This window comes from Lepidochelys kempii, chromosome 12, assembly GCF_965140265.1.
Source record: "Lepidochelys kempii isolate rLepKem1 chromosome 12, rLepKem1.hap2, whole genome shotgun sequence".
Taxonomy (NCBI): domain Eukaryota; kingdom Metazoa; phylum Chordata; order Testudines; family Cheloniidae; genus Lepidochelys; species Lepidochelys kempii.
Genome location: NC_133267.1, coordinates 25,997,135 through 26,016,908, shown reverse-complemented (window position 1 = coordinate 26,016,908; position 19,774 = coordinate 25,997,135). Strand labels below are relative to the sequence as shown.

General features: G+C 44.7%; 1 long non-coding RNA gene across 2 annotated transcripts in view; it reads right to left on the bottom strand.

Moving 5' to 3' along the window:
• LOC140896331 (uncharacterized) overlaps positions 1-19,774 on the bottom strand; it is a 497,972-nt gene that overhangs the window by 467,725 nt on the left and 10,473 nt on the right. The window contains exon 1 of one of the 2 annotated variants that reach the window (XR_012154521.1): positions 7,417-7,487. The exons of the other annotated variant lie outside the window; for it this stretch is intronic. This is a non-coding gene — a long non-coding RNA (uncharacterized lncRNA). Of the gene's footprint in view, positions 1-7,416; positions 7,488-19,774 lie in introns of those variants that run through there. 2 annotated transcript variants of the gene reach the window in all.

The following is a 19,774-nucleotide window of genomic DNA, read 5'->3' as shown; positions in this document are numbered from 1 at the left end:
GTGACAGTTTACATGTTGGACAACACACAACATGTTGATTGAGGCAGGGACTTCAGGAGTTAAAGCATGAGCTGTTCCAGCTTGAGCCAAAGCTCTCCAGCTGGGGCGGTAACAGACATCCTATGCAGATTGTGAGTTACTGCTCTTTGTGCCCAGTGGGTTACATTACAACACGATCACGCAATGCTTTTTATTTCGATATTGTGCCATTGGTGCCCAGTGAAATCCTCACTACCAACAGAACTTGACCTTGTCGTCCTCACAGAAGTCAATGGGAGTTTTCAGTATGTTATAACTGTGAGATCTGGTAATGGAATTACTATGACATGTCCTTAATACACAGTATCACAATACACTATACAGAGTCAGTCATAAGCTGAAGAGAAAAGAAGGGGTTTAAGGCAGGATTTAGAGAGATGTGATCTGATGCCTCAGAGACAGGAAAAGAGGGAGTTCTACATACCAACACTCTTAAAGCCAGCTCATCAATAGCTTCCAGTCTCCCTACCTGCTGTCCTCTTCAGTTTAAGTCTCCAGGCTTCTGCCAGATAATGATCCTCAGTGAATATTTTATTTTCTTCCAAAATATATGTATTAACTCACACAAGAGAGGAGAGGAGAATGTCTAACTCCAGACACACTCCTACAGCATTCCTGAAGGGAAATTCAAACCCTGAGCTGTGCATCTCATTGCCCTCAGAAATAACACTGAGCATTAAATATATTCACAGCCCAGGAAGGTTTCTGTGTATATATACTGTGTAAAAGAGTTTCACCTGCAGCTAATGTGGTACCTTAGAGAGATGGAGATATTAGGGGAAACTCATCATCCTGAGGCCTCCTCACAGTCCAAACAGAAAGCCCTGTGTTCATTAATCGCTTGATTGAGCCTTTGTTCAGTACCCTGCGTATGAAGAAATTGGGGAGAAATTGTGGTTGTAGAGTCTACTTCTTCCTTTGCTCCTATGAGGGAGTAATTTGCTACAGCCCCTTTGCTAGCTGGTGCGGTGGGACAGAACCAAAAGTTCTGTCAACATCCTGCCCCCCTCTGGCCCTACCTGCCCAGTGCTGCTCCCCTCCTGTGCAGGTGAGCAGGAATTGGATGTAGCCTTGTTTCTACTCACTCACCAAGGTCCTGGCTACCACAACTGAGCCTATGCCATGGGGGAAGTAATCTGCATCAAAGAAGGGGCTGGGAGAGATAACATCTCTCCTGGAGCAAAGGGAAGGGGAGGAAACCAGGAACCAGACTGTGACTCAGAGTCACAATCTGCTTCCTGCCCTGTTCCTGAGGCAGCACAGCAATTAGCCAGAGAGAATGAGCCAGAGGAATAAGGGCTCATAACTGCTCAGACTAACTCTTGCCATGGAGAGGAGAGCAAGTAGATGGGGAAGAGACAGAAAGGGGATAGGAAAGGGAAGAGCCCTGGCTCCACTCCATCCCCATTTGCTCCATGAAAAGGGGTGAAATAAAGTAGTCCCAACACCCTCCCCAAAAAAACAGGGGAGCAGAGGAAGGATTGCGATTAGAACGTGAATTGTGACTCAGTCTACCCCAGGGTGGTACAGCCACATACCACATGTTGCCAATTTCAGCCTAACCCAACATCTGTTCAACCCCTCCGATTTTAATGGGGCTCCACCAGAGTAAGTGAGAGCCCAGTTTGGGCGTTAGACTCTTTGCACTTAGGTGAAGTCACTGCATGGCACTCTACAGCTCGGAGGGAATAGTTAAAGAGGGTTATAAATCCCTAAAGCTACATTTATAACAGAAATGTTGATGCAAGCTTAATTATAGTATGCTGCTCTGCTAGGCAAGACATTTAAACCCACTCTATAATAGTTCTCGCCGTAATAGGGACAGTCTCGGTCGCACAGCTACCAGGCAAGGCCTGCTACCTGGAAAGTACTGCAGCATCTGGTCCCATTTCCTCCACTGCACTCATTCTAATACCCTTTCTCTATTGTTCGGACTATCAGCCACACAGCTAGCACAATTCCATTGACCTTTTCTTCTGTTTGTGGATATTTGACTTCCAGGCTAGACAGAGGACTGCCATTCAATCTAAATTAGTATACCTTTGCTTAGGTGTTTCATATTACAAGTGCGAGCCCAAGGAGAGTTTCTTCCTGAATCCAGACCCTATAAGGTTTCCCTTTGCAATTTCCTTGTACTGTGCAACCCTTCTGCCAGGTGGTTAACAGCAGCAAAATGGTTCAATGTATCTAGGGTCCCTCTTGAGAGGTAACTAAAGTGGCTTGAACTCACCCCCAGGAACCTGGGAAAATCAAACACCCACTCCCTGCATGTCCTTAACAGACAGAATTTCCCCACTCACCAACACTCCGAAACTGTGCACAAACAAGAAGACATTATTAGGGGAAAGGAAATGGTCAAACTTGGGAAACACAGCAACAGAACATCTATAAATAAAAAAAGTAAAATACGTCCTCCCCCTTCCCTGCAGTAAAAAAAGAAAAAAAAGAAAAAAAAATGTACTGCAGATAGTAGTCCCTTGACTGCATCACCTCACCCATGCATCAAACCCCACTCACAGTGAGGACCAGCAAGTAGCAGTAGTTCAAGGACCTCTTTGCAGGTCTGTCTCCTGTCTCAAAGGATGCATCACCGCCCGTTGCCCCATTTAGTGATTCAACTTTAATAAGATGCTAAGTAAGGAAGGGCCTCACCAGAATCCACTCTATTCTGCTGCTGTTCTCTGCCTTCTGTCCTGCAGTGAAGTCCCCATAGGAAGGGAGTCAAGAACACTTAGCTCCATTGATAGAGCATAGCTGCTTGAAAACAAGCTCTTTGCTACAACGTAATAGCGCTTTTCTCCTCTTAAGCCTCTCTAGGAGCCACTATGCCCAAAATCCAACTTCATGACAAGTTATGGTGACCTCCCAGGTATCGATATGGAATTGCGGGTAGAGAGCTTCATTTGCTTAGATCTATGACAGCACTTTTCCCTGTTCAGCAATAGGGGAAGTAGGGAGTTCTTTCTCCCTGGAGCTTCTAGCCATAAGGCTTACATCTGGAATAATTTGAATACACACAGCTATTGATTTCTAGTAAGGGCAGCCTCTGCACAGGGCCAATCATGTGATATACTTCTGTAATCAAGTTGCAGTTGAAAGAAAGAGAATGTACAAAATACCCTAATACGGTGGGACACATTTTCATTTTGTTGTCAGTTCACATTGCCTGAAGCAAAGTGATTTTGAAAGTAATACAGATACAGTGCAATAACACGGTCCTCAGCAAGGCTTCGAAATCCATTTATGAGGCTCCCACCGGTAAAGCAAATATGCAATTACAACCAAAGATGGGTACATCTCCAGACTAAAGTCCATCACAAGGCCATGTGTTAAATAATGTATGTTCTATAGCGGTTTTTATTGAAAAAAAATGTTCATTTAGTCTCTTAAAGAATTGTATTTTGAGAACAAACATTAGTAACTTCAGTTTATATATATGTTGTCTAGGACTGCAGTGAGGTCATATGTACCTGCACACATAATGTAGGTCCTGAGGATACATTAGGTTAGGGTCTCAGAATGTTCCACAGCATCCTCAATACTCCCTTTGGGGCACATGGTGCAGTGGGCCCCAAAAACAGGACTGTCATGGATGGGGGAGGGATGCTGCACTCTGTAAAAGAATAAAAGTAGTGAGTAAGCTCCTCCACCACACAAAGCAGTTCATGAAGGCCTCCTGGAGCTCCACCTGAAATACTGCAGCTGTGGACTGCCTCTACACTCAGGTTCTAGCAGCCCATGGTATACATGCACAATAAAAAGATGGACATGTGGATTGTTTATGTCCTACTTTTCTAGTTCCACATCTTCCTAAGAAAATGTTAGAACCTGGCACAAATGCTTCTTTTGGACTGAAGGGCAGATAAGCACTAGCTGTGGTTACCTTGCTGACATTGTTATTGGCAAAACTTTCCTTCCCTCCACAGAGGAATCCTGTCCCTTCATATACAAATACAACAAGGACTGCATGTTTCTCAGGCTTCAGCATTACTCTCCTCTTCCCCAACCCTCCACCTCCCTTCAAACCTTGCTGCTTTCTCAGTGACACTCTTCTTCCACAGACATAAATGTGATGTTTCTCACTTTGGTTCATATGTCAGCAATTTTCATATCAAATCTTTCCAGGCCAGATGTACATGAGAATCAGCTGGCTTTGGCAGCTGCAAATGTTCACTTTGTGCTATGCCACCAACACAGAGTTTAAAAAAACCCAACACAACCCATCAAAGAGTGATGCTGGCTTTTCTCTGGACCATTATCATGAAAATGTCTTTGTTGGTGTGTCTCAAGGTAACATGTCTCATCATGACAGATCAAAGCCATGTTGTCCTGCCACTTGAAAGGGCAGTTGTAGTCAGGAAACTGCCTAAGTCAAAATGACATTATAAGTCTCCAGATTTATCCTCTCAGTGATTTAGAAATCAAGTCTGCTGTGTTTACAAGACAAGTAACATTTTATTCTCCTTAGCAGCACAGCAAATACAAACCTGGAAGCTAGAAATCCACCTGTGTTCTATCTGCCTCCTAAATAAGTCATGAGTTATGATTTCTTTTGGCTATAGAACTTGATCCCATGATCCATGCCTTGATTACCTCAATATTAGACTACTGCAATGCACTATAAATGGTCTTGTCAACAGTAGGAAAATCAGTAGCCCTAATTCACCACTGTCACAGCTCCCCACGGCTGTAAGCACAGTTAGACAACAGCATGCTAAAAAACTTCTGAGCTCTGCTTCCACCCATGTTATCAATGATGGAGCTGAAATTTTCCAATATAGATGCCACCCATGAGTTTATAAACCCTCCCGGCAAATGCTGCAGTCTGTTTGCTGAGTATCCTGTGTTTGTACAACATCTAAAAATGGGGTCCTGGTCTACAAATAATAAGCAGTGTACATGAGGAGTCTCTTGGCTTCTATGTGGAGTTTTGATTCTGACCTATAAATCCCTTAATGGCCCTCAGCACCCCTCCTTCAGAGACCCCCATGATACTGCAGTAGTTGCAGTCAGTTGAACTAGACCTGTCTGATTGAAAAATAAGAAGGCAGCTGATAAGGCATTTTTTGTTAAGACACTTCAGCACTGGAAGTCACTCTATCACACTTGGTCTGAAATAGCCCAAAGTTTGGGCCTTTCAGGCCCATTAAGTTCTTGGTGCCTTGCGGGAGGGCTGAAGTGCTTGAAAGATTTGGGTCTTTGAGGAGGGGAATGAGGGAGAGGTAACTATGGGGGTGTGTTGGGTTCCCCCAGGGTGCCCCCTGGAACTGGGGTACCACTGAGCCCACCAGCCTAAGTTCCCTTTATGCTGTACTGCTATGACCAGCCTGCCAAGCCCTCTCCCAGGTTCCAGTCTGAACCTTCACCAGCACATACACACAGGTAGGGACACTCCCAGCTGCAGAAACATACAGATGCTGTGATCTGCTCTGCATGGGAAGGCTTCAGCTAAGGAACTGCCAAGTACTCAAATGCACACACCCCCTCTGGAGGGTAAACCCAAAATTATACCATCTTACACTGAACAGAGAACCGTACAGTGTAAGCTCATTAAATTCACCCCCTCCCTCAATGTGGAGAGGAATACACACAGTTTTCTGCCCCCAGTTATGACTTCCACACATTGGTTTGTGATAAAGCAAAAACAAAATTAACTACCAATGATAGATTAAGTGATTATAAGGGATAGCAAACAAATCAAAGCAGGTTACCTAGCAAATAAACAAAAACACAATCTAAGCTTAATATACTAAAGAGATTGGACATGAGTAGCAAATTCTCATTCTAAATGATGATTTAAGAATCCCTGCAACCCGCTTAAGGGACCAGCTGCCCTTGCTTGCAGCTTAAAGGCCCCAGGTATTCCTTTCACAGGCTAGAAATCCCTCTAGGGTCCCTGGGTCCAACCCTTCTCCTCCAGTCCAGTCCTTCCTCAGGTGTTTCCAAAAGTCTCCTTTGGGTGGGGAGTCAGTGAAGAATCATGATGATGTCACTCCCCTGCCTTAAATAGCTTTTTTCATATGGGAGGAACACTTTGTCTCCTAGTTTGGTTCCCATGCCCAGTCAGTGGAAAAACACTGGTATTCCAAGATGGAGTCCAGTAGCAGGTGACTTGGTCACATGTCCCTGTAGGGTCACAGCAGTCATGACTCTGAGGCTGTTTGTCGAAAACTCCCCGGTGGGCAATTAGCTTCTTCTAAGACCTATTGTTCTCCCTAATGCCAGCCATCTACACTGATTGCCTTCTGCCTAGTGGGTGTGCCCCACGTATAAACACATTTGTAATAGCTGCATAGACAACATTCCTAACTTCAGATACCAAAATGATACATGCATGCAGGTAGGATAATCAATCATAACCTTTTCAATAATTTTTCACATGACCCATGTTGCATGAAATACATCAGAGTTATGCCATAATCATATCGTAATATCTCGGTGAAGAATATGGGATATAGGGTCACGGGGGGGGGGGGGGAAGGGGGGGCTGTTGCTCTTCAAGAGATTGTTGTGGGATCCACTCATTGAAAACAGAATCATCCAAAACTAAAAGCAGTGGCTAGAGCACAAGATAGGTGCCCATCCCAGGGTGGGCTGAAACTTTAAGGGAGTTGGACTTAGCTGCACCTGTGACTAAATTAGCTGCCTCCCAGGAGAGGAGTGAAACCACAAATCAGGTGATAGCATGCAGGCCAACTTGTTAGATAAAAGGCCAACCAGGAGCCAGTTCGGAATAAGAGCTTCAGAAAACCCCAAGCTGGGGGAAGGGATCTGGTTTATCCATTTGGCTTACACTGCATTGTTTTGATTTAGAGAAATAAAACTCAACCCTGAGGTGAAGGGACTGAAATCCTGCTGCTTGTGGCAGTGTGATTTGATGCCCTGGCCAGTGAACTGGCCCACCAGTATTCACTCTCTCACTGTATACAACTGAGAGGAAATAGATATCGTGGCAGAGCTCCCACCTTGTCCCAGCGGGTCCCACGCTTCCAGGCAGTTTATGCTAGCTTCAGAGGCTCACTGTAACCCTCCACATAGCCCTTCTCTCTCAGGCCAGAGATACAGCCTACTGAGCCCTTTTCATCATAAGCCAGCAAGGGAGGTTGGGGAGAGAATTCCCAGAGTCTCTGTTGCTCCTACGGCCTCATGACAAAGCATTTTAGCCTCCTGTCCTGACAGGGGCCTGTTTTCCCCTCCCAGGAGGTGTTTCTGTAGTGGTGGGTTGGGAGGAACCCAGGCCTGCCCTCTTCTCCAGATTCCGGCCCAGGGACCCCAATGGTAGCAGCTGTTGGCAGCCAACCTTTTACTGTCAGAGTTGCTACATTTCCCTAGGCCACTTCCCCACAGCTCTCCTGCTTCTCCCTTCTTCACCCTTACCTTAGGGCTCCCTTACAAATGACTTTAAGGTGTCTTCATTAACCAGCCCTTCAACCACACCTTCTCTCCTCTGGCTCCTCTCTGCCAGACTGGAGTGAGCCCTTTTATATTATCAGAGGGGGCCTTAGAGTCAGGTGGTTACTTTAGCTTAATGACCTCACCTGACTCTTTGCAGGTTAATTGGAGTCAGGTGTTCTCATTAGCCTGGAGCAGCCCCTGCTCTGGTCAGTCAGGGGACAGAAAACTGTTAATCCAGCGGTCAGTATATCTGCCTTATGCTATTCTGCTGTACCCAACTGGCAATATGAATAAAATCTCACCGTCTACATGTAGAACATCTCTGTCAGTGTTGATAGTACACAAGGCTGAATGGCATCTCCCTCATTTTCCCATGGCTGTAGGGGCTCTGCAATGCCCAACCTAAGAAGCTTAATTTTGGATCCAACAACAAACTTCAAGGTTATCTGGGTCTCAATATGGACCTTCCCTTTTACTAAAATTAATAAAAATCTTGGCTTTTGCTAGTCAGACAATTGTAAAAGACCCAAAGGCAACAATATATTGCATAAGGAAATGCCATTCTAGACCTTTCTCCGACTTATTTGGGGCCAAATTCAGCCCTGGCATAAGTGACTACAACGCTACAGACTTTAACAGAAGTTATTCATTTAAGCCAGGGCTTAATGTGATCCTTAAAATTGTGTTGCAGAAGTTACAACTGGAATACAGCGGATGGCAGTGGCAACAGAATTACAATACAAACCTGTGCGCCCCCCCATCCAGTGACTGGAAGGAACCTTGCCCATTAAGTGACAGATTACATTGCAAATAGTGGCAGAGAGTTCTAGAAATATTTGTTCTTAATAAAAACACAACACACTACAAGCCAAATGTGAATCGGGGCATAACCCAGACTTTCACTTTACACACAGACAACTTGGGCAGGAATGACAATGTAGACATCCAAATACCTGATTTGTGGACACAAATTCTGGAACCTAATTTAAAATAATAAAAAAGGATTCATAGTTTTGGGTGCATCAGTGTTTAGGCATCCAACTTGAGACAGTTAGTCCTGGTCTACACTATGGGGTTAGGTCAAATTCAGCTGCATAAGGTCAATTTTAAAATGGATGCATCCACAGAACCAACCCCATTCTGTCGACTCAAAGGGCTCTTAAAATTGACTTCTGTACTCCTCCCTGGCGATGGCAGTAGCACTAAAATCGACATTGCTTGGTCAAATTTGGGGTAGTGCGGATGCAAATCGACGGTACTGGCCTCCGGGAGCTATCCCAGAGTGCTCCAATGTGACTGCTCTGGACTGCACTTTGAACTCTAATGCACGAGCCAGGTACACAGGAAAAGCCCCAGGAAATTTTGAATTTCATTTCCTGTTTGGTCAGCGTGGCAAGCTCAGCAGCACAGGTGACCATGCAGTCCCCCCAGAATCGCAAATGAGCTCCAGCATGGACCAAAAGGTAGACACTGGATCTGATTGCTGTACGGGGAGAAGAATCTGTGCAGGCAGAACTCCAACCAAAAAGAAGAAATGCTAATATATGTGCCAAAATCTCACTGGGCATGGTGGACAGAGGCTACACCAGGGACACACAGCAGTGCCATGTGAAAGTTAAGGAGCTCAGGCAAGCCTACCAAAAGACAAAAGGAGGCAAACAGGCACTCTGGGTCAGACCCCCATACATGCTGCTTCTATGATCAGCTGCATGCCATTCTAGGGGGGGACCCTACCACTACCCCACCACTGTCCATGGACACTTGCAAGGGGGGAGTCTCACGCAACAGGGAGGAGGATTTTGTGAATGAGGAAGAGGAGGAGAATGCATAGCAGGTAAGCAGTGAATCTGTTCTGCCCGGCAGCCAGGACCTTTTCATCACCCTGGACCCAATACCCTCTGAAGGCGGGATCCCCGACCCCGAAGCCGGAGAAGGCAGCTCTGGTGAGTGCACATTTGTAACTACAGTACAGGGTTTAAAAGCAATAGTGTTTAATGTTTGATTTGCCCTGAAGAATTGGGATGCATTTGCGGCCAGTACAGCTACTGGAAAAGTCTGTTCACATGTCTGGGGATGGAGCGGAAATCCTCCAGGGACATCTCCATGAAGTTCTTCTGGAAGTCCTCTGAAAGCCTTTGCAGAAGGTTTCTGTGGAGGGATGCCTTATTTCGTCCTCCACGATAGGACACTTTACCATGCCAAGCCAGTAGCAAATAGTCGGGAATCACTGCAGCACAAAGCATGGCAGCGAACGGTCCTGGGTTTTGGTTGCATTCAAGCAACATTCAGTCTTATCTTTCTGTGTTAGCCTCAGGAGAGTGATATCATTCATGGTCACCTGTTTGAAATAGGGGAATTTTTGTAAGGGAACAGTAAAAGGACCCCATTCATGCTGGGCTGTTTGCGCTTGGCTAAAAGGGATCATCCCGGAGCATAGCCATGCGGTGGGAGGAGGGGATCATCCCAGAGAATAACCACAAGGTGCGGTGGAGGGAGGTGTGTGCTGCACATCCACCCGAAAACCGCAGCCCCTCCTTTTAAATGTGAAACCCAATCCATTGCTTGCTATGGGAAAGGATAGTGCTGCAGTTTGAAACCATTCCCACATGTTATGCGTAAGAAGCCAACCCCACATACCCTGTGCCTTACCATGGCTGCCTAGAAATTGAATTCTGTTGCTTTGCCATGTGTGACCATACCAGCAGGCGCTCAATACAAAAGGCAAAATGTGACCTTGTACCTACAGCATGTGCTGTCTGCTGTGAATTGCTTGATTCACCGTGAAAGAGAGTCTCCCTTTTGTTCTCAGAAATGTATCGTCTTAAATTTTACTCTCCCTTTTTATCTCCCCCCCCCAGGTGCAAATGTTTCTATGCTCCCCCTATCATCTCCATCCCTGAGGTTATCGCAGATTAGAAGGTGGAAAAAAAATGCACTCGCGATGACATGTTCTCCGAGCTCATGCAGCCCTCCCACACTGATGGGGCACAGCTTAATGCATGGAGGCATTCAGTGTTAGAGGCCAGGAAAGCATTAAGTGAGCGTGAAGAGCAGAGGCAGGAGCGCGAAGAGCGGAGGCTAATGCGGGAGCAAACTGACATAATGAAGCATCTGGTGGAGCTGCAGGAAAGCCAACAGAAGCACAGACCCCTGCTGCATCCATTGTATAACCGCCTGACATCTTCCCCAAGTTCCATATCCTCCTCACCCAGACGCCCAAGAATGCGGGCAGGGAGGCTCTGGGCACCCAGCCACTGCACTTCAGAGGATGGCCCAAGCAACAGAAGGCTGTCATTCAAACAGTTTTGATTTGTAGTGTGGCTACAAAAAGGCATGTGGCCTTGTCCTTCCCTCCTCCCCTACCCCACACCACCCCACCCTACCCGGGCTACCTTGTTAGTTATCTCACTTTTTTTCCCCCATTAATAAAGAAAGAATGCATGGTTTCAAAACAATAGTTACTTTATTTCAAAGGAGGGAGGGAGGGTGGTTTGGTTACAGGGAATTAAAATCAACCAAGGGGGGGCGAGTTTGAATCAAGGAGAAACACACAACGGTCACACTGTAGCCTGGCCAGTCATGAAACTGATTTTCAAAGTCTCTCTGATGCGCAGTGCGCCTAGCTGTGCTCTTGTAATTGCCCTGGTGTCTGGCTGCTCAAAATCGGACGCCAGACGATTTGCCTCAACCTCCCACCCTGCCAAAAACGTCTCCCCCTTACTCTCACAGATATTATGGAGCACACAGCAAGCAGCAATAACAATGGGAATGTTGGTTGCACGGAGGTCTGACTAGTCAGCAAACAGCACCAGCGAGCTTTTAAAAGTCCAAAGGCACATTCTACCACCATTCTGCACTTGCTCAGCCTATAGTTGAAACGCTCCTTACTACTGTCCAGGCTGCCTGCGTACGGTTTCATGAGCCATGGGAGAAAGGGGTAGGCTGGGTCCCCAAGGATAACTACTGGCATTTCAACATCCCCAAAGGCAATTTTGTGGTCTGGGAAGTAAGTCACATCTTGCAGCTGCTCGAACAGCCCAGAGTTCCTAAAGATGCGAGCGTCATGCACCTTTTCCGGCCATCCCACGTTGATGTCGGTGAAACATCCCTTGTCATCCACCAGTGCTTGCAGCACCATTGAGAAGTACCCCTTGCAGTTTATGTACTGGTTACCACCTATGCCAAGATAGGGATATGCATTCCATCTATTGCCCCACCACAGTTAGGGAACCCCATTGCAGCAAAGACATCCACTATGCCTGCACATTTCCCAGAGTCACTACCCTTGATAACAGAACGTCAATGATTGCATTGGCTACTTGGATCACAGCAGCCCCCACAGTAGACTTGCCCACTCCAAATTGATTCCCGACTGACCGGTAGCAGTCAGGTGTTGCAAGCTTCCACACGGCTATCACCACTCGCTTCTCAACTACCAGGGCAGCTCTCATCTTGGTATTCCTGCACTTCAGGGTGAGGGAAAGCAACTCAGAGTTCCAGGAAAGTGGCCTTGCACATGTGAAAGTTTCGCAGCCACTGTGAATCATCCCATACCTGCAACACTATGCGGTCCCACCAGTCTGTGCTTGTTTGCTTGGCCCAGAATTGGTGTTCCACTGTATCAACCAGCCCCACTGCCGCCACGATGTCCCAATTGCCACAGCCCGTGCTTTCAGGAATGTCTGTGTCCATATCCTCATCAAAATCCTCCTCATGCTGGCATCTCTTAGCCCGGTTCTGCATATACTCCAGGATAATGTGCGAGGTGTTTACAATGCTCACAACAGCAGTGGTGACGGTGAGCTGAGTGGGATCAATGCTTGCCGTGGTATGGCATCTTCAGGAGAGCAGAGTTGCAGCGGAAGTGGTGGAGGACGATGGTTAGCAGCACCCTATCAGTCCTTTCTCCTTAGGGTTAAGTTTTATTTCACCAAACCAAAACAAAACAAATACATAACCCAGGTTCTTTCCCCTAACCTCCAGGGCCGGATTTCCAATTAGGCACAGTAGGCACGTGCTTAGGGGCACTGGAGTTCTAGGGGTGCCTAAAAGTTAAAAGTGGGTTAGGTTAAAAGTTTCATTTTATATGGAAAACATGAAGCTGCATGCCGTGGGGGGGGGGGGGAGGAGGAGACACTGAAGATGCTGTACCTAGGGGCGCGTAAGGTATAAGCCCAGCCCTAACCTCAGGTTTCTTGCAGAAGCGTACCTGTTCTTTGCAGGTCTAACTCGACTGAGCTGCTTGTTGGAGCTTAAAAAAAAATAAAATAAAAACAAAACATAAAATAAAAAAATCACATTCAGTGATTTTCCTCTGCAGATCATCTTTAAGAGTTGGGGGAAAGTGACTTGTGCAGTGGTCTCCTATATAAAGCAATGGCCTTTTGAGTGGGACTTTGGCTGCAGAGAAGATTGTGAGGGGGGGGAAGTGCCAAGCAGGCATTGAAATCAGCAGCTTACACTAACATTTGCTTTGGTTTTGCTCCCTCCACACACACCACTTTCCCCCACATGTCTGTAATCAGTAATGGCAAATAGAGGACAGAATCAACTAGAGAGTTTTAAGCAAATGAACAGTCCTGCATGCAGCAACCAAGGCAGGGTGGCACTGCTGAGGAACATCAAAGACAAGCAGATTCTACATCCAGTCAGTTAACAGGATTTGGTGAATGGACCACCCACAAATGTAGGACCTAATTTATGCTTCCTGCAGCAGCCACTAGCCCACACAGAACAGAACAATGCTATAGGAAACAACAAAAAGAGGAGGAGAGAGAAAAGAGGAAACAGAAAGGGCTAGAATTCCTACCACCCTCTTTGTTGGGTCTTGCCCTTTTTCTGCCCCCAAAAGGATAATGGCCAAATAACTCTCCAAAGGCAAGAGGCTCCAGCTGTATAAAATAGCATTATGCTAGAGGTTGGGCGTCTCCCAGGCACTGTGTGTGTGATCTGTGGGCACTCACAAAACCTCACCGAAGCTGGTAGGCAGTTAAATGCCTCTGTTTGCATTTCAGACAACTGAAGCAATAGAAGCCACTGCCCAAGTCAAAGACTGGCATGGCATGGTAAGGCTGGAGTAGAAGCTGAGCCATGTAGTCTGAAGGATTTTCCCAGGAGTCTGAATGCGGATGTAGGGGCTGGGTATTGTTTAATGGGGCTGTGTATGTCTGAGTAAGAAGCAGCCAGAAACCATGCAAAAAAGGCAGCAGAAGCACCAGACAGCAAGAGAAGCATATATAGTATGTCCCTGAGAGAGAGTCGAGAGAGAGCTTTTGGGGGCAGATTTCTGTCTGGAAGGAGGCTAGGAGTTGCGAGCAAAGAAACTGCCTCCCATTTGATTCCAACTGTCTCCATGGAAACAGAACTTTGTAGATTCTTTGTAAATAGACTCAGGCATTTCTTTGATGCAATACTGTCTACCATCAAATTTCCCCTCCCCCCCAATGGAAACAACCTGCAAGACTGAATATAGAATCACCACTCCAGCTAAAAAAGGGGTAAACGCTTAACGTATTGTTACATTTTTCTGGGTGCCTCAGAGAGATTTCAGAGAACATGTAACTTTCCATGGACTTTTTCCAAGTCTCTGCCAGCTTTCTTTGAGCATCTCTGCAGAGCTGGGTTTGTTGGGAAGAGACCAATGTTAGATACTGGGATCAGATATATCCCTGAACAGAAACACATGAAAAGCTAGAATCTCAAAGGTCCCTTTATGCTGACCAGAGGTCTCAGTAACCCTGGCTTGATCAGCAAAAGATCACAATGTTGCTGGTATTGGGCGACAGCTTTCCAGTCAGGAGGCGAAAATATGGACATCTAAAATGGCAGGTTTTTTTACTTTACCTGTGGTCACTGCTGTGTGGCAGATTTGGAGAGTTCCCTGATGGTTTCCACATCAGACAAAAGGACAGGTGGATTCAGTTGACTTGATGGGTGCTTGTAGCTTTCACAAATGCTAGAAATCCCAGAGAGAAGTATTTTTAAAAAAATAAAAGCATCACCACATTGATGCTGAAAGTTTGAAAAGCCTTCTGAAGCCAATTAGACTAAACTATTTCATATACAAGATACAAGAGTCTAATCATCTTATGTCTGCAGAACACAGCACACCACCTCAGGCTCTGATTTTTGTCAGATCACCACAATAAAATAGGATCAGGTCTGGTGGGTATCTGGATGGGAGATCTCCAGGGAAAATCCAATGGGCTACAGAAATGGCATCAGTAATGCTGGGCCAGGTCTACCTTAAGTTACAGTGAAGTCAGTGGATATTACAGCAGCTGAAGATCTGGCCAATTATTTCCGGCATCAACATGTAATAGTGATTTTTAAAAGGAGAGGAAGCTGCATCAGGAATTTAGTTAGGTAGAATGCAATTTCCTGAGTTGGAATTTGGCCAGGATACTATCAAAGCTCCATTTGTTAAAACCATTGCATCTTTAACTAAGCACAAATGATTAGGACTTCAGTTTTTCTTCAGATGCATAGCCAAATTGAACTGCAGATACAACCCTTTTGAGGTATACCAGTCATCAGTAAAATGTATAAGATTTCATATCAATTGGATGCACTTTTTACCAAAGTAAATATTGCAAATTCAGCTTTCCATACTGCATCTCTTAATTCATTTGAAAGTACCATTAAGCACAGATTAGATGATGCACAGTTGTCTCATGGTTATGTCTTTTATTGCTTAAAACAGAATAATCAAATTGGCCTCAGAAGTGATGTACTAGAGAGGTCACCCTCATAAACGAGATACATTTGGCAGGAGTCATCAGGATGTGCACTTTAATCTGTACTATTTTTTTAAAGAACTGTTTCTTTAATAACATGTAGTTGCTGATCGGCACTTTGGAACAACCAAAGCAGAGCAGTCTCTACCTTCCCATCTGAGGAATTACACAAGACAAAGCATGAGCTAGAACAGAAAAGTTACTTTTCAGAAGACAACCCAGTTGTATCAAATAAATCAACTTGCTCTTTACTTTCTTTGGCCTATGTTTGTGAGTCTTGGTGGACCGCTTGGCTGACCAGGGCAAGTTTTGGTTTACCAACCAACTCTACAGCTTCAGGGCTGGGTCCAAATGAAGTCAGTGGAAAAAACTCTCATTCACTTTAAAAGAGCTACGGCTGCAGAGATATGGATCAGCACAAAGTGCTCCCAGCATTTTATCTATTCTTTGGGCTTCTGATTAAGGGTTGTTTTTCTTTTAAGTGCTAAGGAGCCTACACTGTTCCTTCCTCATTTCAGATTATTTGTCACTAGCTCACACGGCCTTTCAGCAGCCATCTCCTCAGCTTCTTTTTGTAGTTTTGTTCACCCTTTTGAGGTCTCAATTTCCCCTTTTCCACAGAATTCAGACCTCCTTTCACTCACATATTTCCATGACTAAGATCTTTTATCTATTATTTTGGTTGCTTCTCTATGGTTTCATCCTCTATTTTGAGGGATATATCTGGCTTTGTTAAAAAGCAAGAACAGGGATTAATTAAAATCCATGCACCTGCGCTCTTAAATGTGTCCTTGCTTACCAGTCCTTGAATTGCATTTCAGCTGACTTCTGTTTGTTCATGCCATGTTGTTGTTTGCTCTCTACTGCATTAAATACCATGCCAAAGTTGCCAGAGACAATGTTTTATCTGCCTCTAAACCCCAGCTCTTTCTTCTAACAGTATATTGTACTGTATAACCCTGAGGATGTATTTGTTTCTCCTTCTCTCTCTTTTTTTTTTTTTTTACTTCTTCCCCTTGTGCCCTAAAGCCTACCTCACATTTCTCTACAAATGAATTGTATAAACCACTTGGCTGCCCTGGTTCCCAATCTCTCCGTAGTCATTTATTGCTGTGCTTCTCTTTTGTATCAGTGACCCTCTCTCCTCTCCTGAGATTTTACATTAACTGCTGGGTTTATCATCTGACCGCATGTTCCTTTTTAGAGGTCAGTGTTATTTAAAATGTACTTAAGTACAGGAAAGTACATTACATTCTCATAAGGACTCACCTGACACTTCAAGCATCCAATGTTTTTTAAAACCCACACCAGGTTCCACATTAACAATGTCAATCTAGCAGGATACAGAGGAATGCTGATGGAGATTAATGGTCAGATTTTTCAGGGATTGCAGTTTGAAGCGACACACTGACTAACTTTGAACCACCCAACCTCAGAATCTTTACACTCTTTCCAGTCAGTATCTTTTACTCCTTTCAGCAATTCCTCCTCTAAACTGGGGCATAGAGCTGACAAGACCTAGTTCTGTCCTCATTTATGCCTCTGCAATCCCACAGACATAGAAGGCTTGTATGAATTTGGCTGACAGCAGAATATGGCATCCAACGGTTTGAATCTCAATCTCTGTCTCCCCAGACCAGAAGAGTGTTGTGGGGATGACGTGCTAAGCTCCAGTGAGAAAGGAGTGCTTTGTGCTGTGCACGTGCATTCGTTCGGTCCTTTGCTGGAGGATGTTGCATTTGTACAGGCTGAAAGGAGGAGGAATAGCTACCCTGCTCTGACCATTGTGACAATGAAGATGTTTCAACGGGGGAAGGAGGGAAATGCAGCTTGTTATGACAATACAATGCTGCAGCCTCAAAACACTTTCTGCTTACCCACCCATGACCATAGGTGCTGGGACTAGGGATGCTGGGTATGCTGCCACACCCCCTGGCTTGAATTGGTTTCCATGATATCCAGGGTTTACAGATTGGTTCAATGGCTCTCTGCACCGCCACCATACAAATTGTTCCGGGACCACTGCCCACAAGGTTCTAAAATAATTCTCCTTTCAGGACAGTCTGCAAGAAGAGAATGGAGTGCAGCATGGGGTTGGAAGCTTCATGGCAGAAAAGACCAATGTAATAATAATTAAAACTTCTTGCCTGACACAGGACAAATGTTACTTGGACAGGATTTTCTGGAGTCCAGTTTAGAAATGCAGAGGACCTACTCTACAACTGCTGACAAGGATATGAAAGTTTTTTTCCAGTATTTTGTTCTGAAAATATTTTGTTCACTGCAACCAGAAATGTCATCATGTATGTAACCATGAACTCTCGAAAATGGAGAAAGTTAAAAAGTTAATACTATTAGGCCAAAATATGGAGATCCTCCTGTTAGGGGGCTTATTCCTTCACCCACTTACTTCCCTGGTCCTTCTCGCATGAACAGAGAGCAACAATACCCGAAGTCCAAAGGTGCAAACAATTCGATGTTTATTGGGGTGAACTTCCAGCAAGCATGATTCCAGTTTCCTTCCTTAGTATCCTCCTTCCCAGCTCTGACACCACAAAGCCTTACACCTGTGTCCCTGTTCCCATTCCTGCCCTTAGCCAAACATGATTCCAACTTCCTTACCCCCATTCCCTGTTCCCATTTCCCCCTTTAGCAAAACATGATTCCAATTTTCTTACCCCCATTCCCTGTTCCCATCTCCCACACCCACATGCCCATCCCCCACCCACACCCCCACCCAGTCACTTCCTCATTGACTACAGATTATATAGTAAAACTTGAGTTCTGCTTAGCTATACCTTAACCAATCATTCTCCTGAAATTTAACTAACCAATCCTAACATATTGTAACATGATTATGTAACCAATTATATCCCACCACCTCAATTAGTTTACACCCAGCAAAATTAATTATACAGCAGACAGGAACAATCACAGAACCAGACAGAGATTATACAGACAAACAACAGCAAAGTGGGAACTATAATGACAAAACAATACAGAAGTGAGGATTTCACATCCCAGCTATTGATAAGTGAGTTCTTGGCAGACAGGATGCTATCAAACTAAGTTTCCTTTTACATTTTCTAGGCACTTCCCTTTCTCTGGAGGTGATAGGAATACAATCCTGTCCTGATAGTGCCTAACAGCCCAATAGCACCTTATTTCAATGTGACTAGTTTGGAATGCGAGGATGTGACCGTTCGCTTCCCAGCTTATGGCTGCCTCTGCTGCTTAGCCAAAGGCCTGAGCCTAAGCACAGGGCCACAAACTGTCACAGTAAGAGAAGGCCCTTACACTGGCAGACAGTGGTTTTGATTCTCTCTTTTATACCTCTATCACTAGCCAAGTGATAAGAATACACCTAAATTCTTAGAGTATAGGCCTTTACAGACAGGCCTGAATATCTATATCCTAACACCTCCATCCGATGATCAACAGTTGCTGTTGATCTAGAGTTTGAATGAGTGTCTGATACTGACAATCCTCTGTAATATGACAGATCATTTGGAGACATAGCTCCAAAATATTACAATGAAAAATTCTAAGATTCCTTTAACACCTTACTGGCTCTGAATTTCCTGTGAGGTACTCTACTAAAACTCTAGGCATGACTTCAGTTAAATAGCTGTTGTATTCATGGTAAAACCCAGAGAGACTTAATGCGTACTGGGGGTCTATAGGTTTTCAGTAAGGTGCTGTTAAGACACATGACAATTTTGGTAGGAGGAATAATAGCAATTTTAGATCAAGTTGCTGTTTCTCGCCTTGCTGTAATTGCTTTTTCTCATTTGTACTTATTTCCTTTGGAGTTTTATTAAACTCACCCTAGACTCATAAGTCTACACAAACAATCTGTGTGCCAGGCATTCTTCTTGAAAGCTCTATGACAAAAGCCTCTTTTAAAAGATTGCTTGTCATAGATAACTATGTTACCTCAATATCCACCTGCACAGAAATGCAGCATAAACCCCAGAATCTTCACAACAGGCTGCAGTGAAGAACAGTTGTAAAAGGAGTTCAGATCCAAGTATTTCCCAGTACTGGATTTCCCCTTTACCTTCATTTTACCCCTAGAAGCTCTTGTGTTCTGTTGTTTCCGATATAGAACGTCTGTTGTGTTCTGCCTTTAGGGATGGATGAATTCTTGTAGGTGAAGTGGTCCCTGTACCTAAGGATACCAATTCTGAAATCTGGTCAGGATTTGGATGCCCTATTAAAAATGGGCATCTTAATTTTGGGCCCATCATCTGTAAGATACTTTGGGTATTTAGGGATGAAAGATACATCGGATCATCAACGATTTCTTACATTAAACACAGTGCACAACATACAGTATTGTACAGTGCAGATCCCTCACAGGTGTGCTTTAGATAAATACTATTTATTATTTATCTACTGACCATTTTCTACCTCCCATTTCTATGTACCAGAGCTTCACTAGAACTTGTGGTTAACTTATAATAAGGAGTGATGAAAAGAGACTGAGAATCTGCATTATTTCCAGACAGCTCCTGTAAAGGTCAACACAAAATAAAATGTATAACTAACTGTAAATTTAATTGAGGAGTCAAAGAATGACAGGAAAAGATGATAAAACTGAA